Below are 8,445 nucleotides of genomic sequence, written 5' to 3' on the forward strand. Positions count from 1 at the left end.
TGGCCATCAGATTACCTATTCCAAAACACCTCTTGGTTGTAGGAAAAAGAAGAGATTCAGTAAGAACAGAGATTCAGTAACCTGTCTCAGATTTGGAGAATCCTAGCGTGTGTCTTTGTCTTATATAATAATACACTGTTACTGGAAGAACATTTTAAAGTAGCCACTGGCAAGACAATTTACATTGTGCTGTTTTGTGTGTTTTGCAATATACATCTTGCCATACTTAATACCCTCTGCACTTTGTTGAAAGGCTCTTCACGGCATGTTGCACACTGCTGGTGTGTTTCTGCATCACATAGTACAATGGGATCGTGACCCTGGGATCAATCCTGAGACTACTGAAGTCAGAAAACATTGCTGTACAGTGTTGAAAACTAAGTCGTGGATTATTACTTTGAGACCACGGATACAGACAGGAGATAATGTAGATTAATGTCCTTTCTCATTTTTTACATTATGCATAAGGAGTCAAAATGTGGTACATAATGGTGCAAATGTTTCAGAAATTCCAAAGGAAAGCATTTTCTAAATAAATCAGCAAGCTGCCACATATAGAGCGAAAGATTTATTTGAAGTGTAATGGCCCTATTACAATACGCTCAGTAAGCTCTGAGAGGCATTTTAAGCATCATGAGACTTGATTTTGAGGCTTCAAGGGAAAACAGAAGGAACTGCTCAGAACTAAACTGTCAGGATATGTGAAAGATTTTAAAAATGACCCCAACAGAAAGTGAAGGATTCCCTTCTGCCACAGACCATACAGGATACAGGTGACTTCATTTCTGAAGAAAAGGAATAGGTAACAAGCATCTGGAATCAAAAATAGACCCTGGCCCAGATATAGGTGGGACAAGACGCAAGAAAACAAGAATGAGAAAACAGGATGAGAAGTGAAACATATCAAAAGGTTGGATGCTGATAGACTGAGATGCCCCTTGTTGCCTTCATTTTTTCTAAGACTTAGGATTATTTTGAAATGCATGCTGTCACCTGAGGACAAGCTTCAAAGTATCTGGGTCTTTTGCTTTAATACAAAGTAAATGCCAGTATGTTCACATATTCAAGTTTCTTATTTTTATATAAATAATTGCTTTTGCTTAATTTCAGCTTTCTCTCCAGCATACAATAATGATTCTGGCCAGGTAGGTCAGCAAACACTTAGAAAAGGAAATTGTCTTTCTTTTGAAAGGGGACATTCAACTTTAAACTGAAGCTATAAGTTCAGGCTTGAAACTCATCCTGCTAGGCATTTTAGCCTTTCCTTTGTGATGACAGTAATGCAAGAGGAACCCATGTTGCCAAAGCAGCACTACAAAGGAGCCTGCACAGGGAGGGTTTATTACAAAAGGACAACAGCAGTAGGAATCATTTCCAACCCCATGCCATGGACACGGGCACTTGAACAGGTATTCTAAGCATTTTATGCTGCTGTGTGGTTCTTTCAACTTTCTGTAGACTTAGAGCTGAAGATGAAAGCCCTGAATATTCCCAAGGGAAATGAACTTGGGCTTTTGATTCACCCAGACTTTAAGCCTAGTAAGGTCTGTAAGGTCCCTCACTTCCGTGGTCTTTGTTCAGGTTGTGTCAGGTCCCCCAGCTCTGCAGCTGTGCGCAGTTTTCCTTTACTGCTCTCTCGTTACTGCAGTTATTACCTATGATCTCTGCCAGATTACAGCTGTTTTCTTTTGGCCATCATATCTGCTGCTACTAGCTATCTGTTTTCATATGTGCTTCATACTGAGCAGCAGCCTCAAATGTCTGGCTCTTTTTTTCCTTTTTTTCTGTGAGTGGCTTCTTTAGATTAACCGTTTCTGAGTCATCAACTCAACCCTCTCCACACCTTTTTCTTTAGTCTGTGTATTCCTTGCTTTCCATCAAATCTTAAGGAAAAATCACTGCAGTAGTCCAGCATTGCTAGGTGAGGAGCGAGTTTGCTATGTGAGAGCAACTTTGTTTGCTCTCACTGTTTTTTATTTGTGATACTCACGGCAAGACATCTGGTGCTAAAATCTGCCTTGTTAGGTGCTGAATCACATAAATTTTTCTGCATTGTGCTACAAGTTATGTCAGAGCAGAGAATGTTAAGCTTGTTATACCATGGGAAGGCACTGCTTGGCTCCTGATGGCTCTTGCCAAAGCTTCTTCCAAAGTCACTTCTCAGAAAACTTAGACATGATCATCTCCAAAGGTATTCTGGAGTGTCAGAAAGATCATTAATGATCAGTGTATTATGAACACATGCCATGCTGGGTCATACATGCACTTTGTTGCACACTGGTGTCTGGTTAGTGAAAACATTCCTGCTCAAATAAAGCATCCTTTATCTGTAGGTATGAATTTACTCATTTCCTGATGTCAGCATGTCAGCTCTTGTATCTGCAGGGATTACTGCTTGTCCTGCTTTAAATAAAATCCCATCTCGCACATGTGCATGCATACACAACACTCAATCCTTTGCCTAGTAACAGGATGGACACTGCCTGTGGTCATTCTTCCTTTCAGTACAGCCACAATCTATGTGCAAATGGTACTAATACCTTTATTATCTAATCCAGACTGTTTTTAGGAGCATTCAGCACTTCTTCTGCATGTTTGTTTGTTTTTCTGTTTTTTTTTTTCTTTTTTTCCCATTTCTGGAGCTCATAATCCATCTTTATGCCATGCCCAGCACTGACACAACAGAATTGCTTCACCATCAATGCCTGCACAGGGGCAGCAGCTCCTTGTTTATTTGACTCTGTCCTGGTTGTGTTGGAGCTCCATCAGTAAGTGCTGAAGACATTGCGGCTCCAAACTTTCTGTGCCTCTATCTGTTCCAGGGAGTTATTGCAGTTTTTTAGAACTGGCTCCCTGCTTTGCATTGCCTTTGCCCTTTCATATAGTGCTCTGACCAATGCCAAATGGTGTCTCTATGTGTTAGCTGTTTGGACAACCCTGGTGTCCTGAGAGGTAGGAGGATAAACAAGAATCTGGTAGTTTATCTTCTATATAAACCCAAAGAAAAAGAAATCCTTCACTACTATTTGTTCTGGGTATTTTACAGAATCACAGGGGTTGGAAAGGACCCCTGGAGATCATCTAGTTCAACCCACTGCTAAAGCAGGCTCCCTAGAGTGGATTGCATGGGAAAGTATCTAGATGGATTTTGAATATCTCCAGAGAAGGAGACTCCACAACCTCTTTGAGCAGCTTGTTCTAGTACTCTGTCACCCTCACAGTAAAAAAGTTTTTCCTCATGTTCAGACGCAACTTTCAGTGTTCTAGTTTGTGCCCATTGCCTTGTCCTGTTGTTGGACACTACTGAAAAGAGTCCGGCCCCATCCTCTTGACACCTACCCTTTAGATATTTAAAATTATTCATAAGATAGTTATTTTATTATAAGATATTTATAAGATCCCCTCTCAGTGTTCTCCAGGCTAAACAATCCCATGCCTCTCAGCCTTTCCTTGCATGGGTGTGAGCTCCAGGCCCCTAGTCATCTTTGTCACTCTCCATGGAATTCTTTCTAGGAGATTCCTGTCTTTTTTGAACTGTGGAGCTCAGAACTGGACAAAGTATTCCAGATGTGGCCTTACCAAGGCAGACAGGAGTGAGGATCACCTCCCTCGACCTGCTGGCTATGCTCTTTTCAATACACCCCAGGATACCATTGGCCTTGGCCACCAGGGCAGACTGCTTGTTCATGGACTATCTATTGTCCACCAGCACACCTAGGTCCTTCTCTGCAGAGCTCCTGTCCAGCACCTCAGCCCCTAACCTTTACTGATGCTCATGGTTATTCCTCTTCAGGCGCAAGACTCTACACTTACTCTTGTTGAACCTCATCAGCTTCCTCTCTGCCCAACTCTCCAGACTATCCAGGTCTTCCTGAAAGGCAGCACAGCCTTCTGCTGTGTCAGCCACTCCTCCCAGCTTTATATCATCAGCAAATTTGCTGAAGGTGGACTCTATCCCTTCATCCAGGTCATTGATGAAGATGTTGAACAAGACTGGACCCAGTACTGACCTCTGTGGAGCAATGCTAGTTACAAGTCTATAACTAGATTCTGCTCCACCGATGACAACCCTCTGAGCTCTGCCAGTCAGCCAGTTCTCTGTTCACCTCACTGTTTATTCATCTATCCCACACTTCCTAAGATTACCCATGAGGATGCTATGGAGACAGCATCAAAAGATCTGCTAAAGTCAAGATACACTACATCTACTGCTCTCCCCTCACCTAGCCAGCTGTTATAACATCAAAGGAGGCTACCAGATCGTTCAAGCATGATTTTCCCTTGCTGAATTCATGCTGACTACTACTTCTATGATTCTGTTACCTCCTCAGGGCCAGCCACAGGCTGAAATCATGATATGGGACTCCCTTCTCATCAGTACTTTGATTTTCTGTGAAAGTGTCATCAGCCAACTTTTTGGTGACTGGGAGTCGCTCCACTGTGCATTTCAATTTCTGCTGGGAATGCTGCAGCCATGGTGAGTCACACCTTATGGTACCTCATAGGTGTAAGAAAGGAGGTCATTACTCTGGTTCAAGACCCTGTCTCAACTTATGAGAAACACTGAGTACTTCTGAATTTGATACATCAAATCGAATCCTTCTTTTACCGCTAATGACTGTTGACTTCTCTCCAGCCCTGTGCACACTTTTTTGACAACAGTGCAGTTTCTTATTTTGTGCAGATGCCTGATATTTTTCCACTATTATTGATTTATTCTCTGCTCTTTTCTGTAGATCTTGATATCGCTCCTTTACAGTTTCACCTCTGTGACACTGAGAGTGCCAGTGGAGTTTCATGTTCTAGTATCTTTCAGGTCAGGTTCATAGCTTTTGAAGCAGATTCAGTCTCCTTAAACTACATGGTGACAGCTATTAAAAATATTTTACCAGAAACAGTATATTATATAAGGCTCTAATGACCACCACTATCTATTAATTACCGGGTAGTTGAAGTAGATATGTTATTTGAGAGAGCCTTTCTTTGGATTCATGTCTGCTTTGCTAAAGTATCTTTCTTATATGCTCAAATTATACCTTGCAAACAATCTCACAAAGGAAAAACTTAAGTGTTGCCAAAGCTGACTTCGTGGTAGGGTATTACAAGCACTTGTTGCCACAACGTTTTTTTTGTCTTATAGGAATGTACTTGTTCTGGTGTTTCTGCCTCTATCTCTCCTCCTCCAACAGCATTTTGTGTGATGTTCATCCCCACAGTGACAAGGGGAAGGTTAATTCTTTCATCTTTATATCCAGCAGCATTCATGAATGGAGTTTGGCTCCATTATTTGTATAAGATCTCATAAGAATTAATACAAATAAAAGAAGGCAAAAAAAGATATTGCTGGGAAAAAAAGTCATGTATATAAAACAGCTGAGTGTTCTTATCCACTAGTTTTATCACAGAGGGAAGAAACTGTTACATCATTCAGGACTTTCTCTTCAAGTCCTGTTCTTCATGTGAAAAATGGGAACAAAACCTATTATTTTAAATACTTGGTGTACAGGTCTAATTTAAATTCTCTTCATTTCACAGGACAGTGCAAACTGCTTGTGTGGGAGTTTCTTTCAATTGGAATCAGACAAAACCCTGGGAAAGAAACCCTGGGAAAGAAAATGTACAACCAGGAAAGAGATCAAAGGTGGAATTAATATTAAAATTATAAAAATGTTGTTGCTAAGGACTTTAATTAGAGTTCACACAGAAGTGTATTCTTCCTATGGGAACATGCACACAAGATTTTGATGTTTTCTGTAGCACATCTTGGGTACTGTGGGATGGATTAGCATTTTAATCTTTTCATTTTTTTTCTGACTATGCAGATGTTTTAGAGGCTCAACTCTGTCCTAAAACATCATGCTTTCCACTCTCCCCTGCCCAGTCACTCTTCCACTATCACACTTTGCCCATATCTGATACACTGATGCACGACAAAAAGTAGAAAGATTTGTCATTTGTCAGTAGGATGATATTGTCTTTTTCAATAGGATGATTTTAGTAGCAAAATGGCACACGGGAATGAAGGCAGTTTTCACATCCTCCTTTCACAACAATACAGTCCCATCCCATCTCAGTCCAGTGTAAAAACAGGTTACCTAGTGGCAATGTTTAAAGCCTATTTCAAAACTGTATAAAATCAATGGTTATTTTTAAGTTCATCTACATTTACAGTCATTCAATACAAATTTTCTTTAATCCTTACAGTATAATAAGAGTTTTGATCAACAATTCTACTTTCTCTCCTCTCTCAAAAGAAAAATGAAAAGACAAATCTGTTCTTTCTCATTAGGGAACATCTGACATTTGCCAGAGCAAAACAAGGAAGTCTTTAGCTTTCTCTACAGGACAAGAATTTGTTAATTACAGAAAAGGTTCTGCTTGTGCCATGCCAACTTGTCTTTGACACGTGAGCCTACCAGTTCTAGCTGCCTATGAAAAGTTACTTCAGCATCCACCAAAGACAGCAGTGAGGTTCCTCAACTTGTGCAACTCAGAATACCTGCTGCATCCCTATCTCCTTCTGCTCATCCACACTGCCAAACCAGGCTGAATGGGGGAATCCAAGTGGAAGCATTGCTGAGAGTGTATGTAGGAGAGGTGTGATGCACTGTACCTCCAGATCTAACACCACACAAAGCTGAGCTGTCAGTAAGAGATAAGGGAAGGAAGAGCAACTGCTTTTTTGGCACCTATGGAAACAGAAAGGCGTCTAGCAGGATTCTAAAAAGCAGCTGCTCTGAATGTTTTTAAAAAATTGCCTACTACCTATTTCAAGCCTTCGATAGTTTGCTCTTTTTTGCTAGTGGTTTACTCACAGCTTCCAATGAAGATTCAGGCTTTGCCATGCTAAGCAAGCTCTCAGGAATGAATAGCCTAGGCAGCTGTGACAAGCAAAGTGCTTTTAGTCCTATTTTTCAGATATAAATCAGAATGGGCAGACTCTCCTGTAATCATACAGGAAGCCCAAAGCACAACAGCATCTTGAACTCAGCTCTCTGTCAGATCTGCATTTTCATCACACTTGTGAGCATACGTATCTGTCTTTAAATTAGTACAGGAGAATACAGCACTGCATCAGAGGTGGGTGAGTGCTAGCTTACAAAGCTATTTCTGCAAAGCACTGAATACAGAACTCTGAATACTTTGCAGTTAGCACTCTGCAGTGTGTCATCCAGGCATGGAATTCACTGCCATAAGAGGATGTTGAGTCAAAGGCTGTAGCTGACTTTCTCAAAAGGTTGAAAAGCAGCTTGGTTACCTCAGGCTTAGGGAAAACTTTTTTTTGCAGTGTGGGCAGGGAATAGGAAGTGGGACGGTGGTTTGTGCATGGCCTAGTGCTGCTGAGTCCAAGGCTTGGTGCTGATGCTGAGCCATGAAATAAGCAGACAGAAAATCAGTGACTGTAATTTTTTAGTGGAAGGAGAGTCTCTGTTTTATTTAGCGTTTGGATTGTTTTGCCCAAGTTTGGCAGATAAGAACTTCATCAGAAGCCTTCAGACCACTGTCATTGTATGTGTCAATCACTGAAGAGAAAGCATATGCCAGGCTAGCCAGGATATCTGTCCCTTTGCACTTCTGTTTCTTTCTCCCTTTTTGCACTGACACAGGGTCAGTGTTTACATTACACAGATTAGCTGCTAGTACAGCTAGGGCAAGAGGATTTTACAACAGTTTGTGCTCTAGAAGCACTGACCCCTTCCCTCCCAACCAAAATAAAGCACAGGGATAAATGGGAGGGAGACAGAAACCATCCATCAACTCAGGTGGTCAACTATTTTTGGACTGTCAAGGTGCTGATCTAGAGTGAAGGTAACGTGAAAACCTAGTGAGACAAGGGCTGTTAAACATTGATTTGGTGTTACTTAGCTCCAGAATGCTTTAGATTACATGGGCCAAGGTTTTTTTTAATCATAACTCCTGCTTTGACAAAGTGAGCAGTAAGCTTTTATATAATGGATATTATCATATACTGCAGAGAACAATCCTGCACTGGCAGAGGAGGGAAGCTGATGACATAATAGGTCCTCTCCCTCTTGAAGTTATGTGATTCATCAATTAAATTAATTCAGTGGGATAAAGTAGCATAAAAGGGCAATTTCCCTCTAACACACTGCCTGCTGATTAACTCTTCCATCCCCATTCCAGGCACATGGCTCGAGAACGTCGGCCGATTCCGGCAGAATAATCCAGTAATGAGCCCCAGCCTGAGTCGAGGTCCGAATCCGGTAGGCCCTGCAGCAGGGGGGTGCCAGGCTGTTCAGGGGCAGCCGCCGCCTGCCGTGGCTGCCGAACGGCTCCATGCGGTACGTGCAGAGCCCTGAACCGATCCGCTGCTCCTCTGCGAATGCCGAGATTGGCCACCGGGGAAAAGAGGCCGCTGCGCACTTCCTTCGGTCCCCGCCACGTTATGTCCCCCGCCCGGCCCGGCGATGGACGGTTATACGT

Source organism: Gallus gallus, chromosome 1, assembly GCF_016699485.2.
Source record: "Gallus gallus isolate bGalGal1 chromosome 1, bGalGal1.mat.broiler.GRCg7b, whole genome shotgun sequence".
NCBI classification, from domain to species: domain Eukaryota; kingdom Metazoa; phylum Chordata; class Aves; order Galliformes; family Phasianidae; genus Gallus; species Gallus gallus.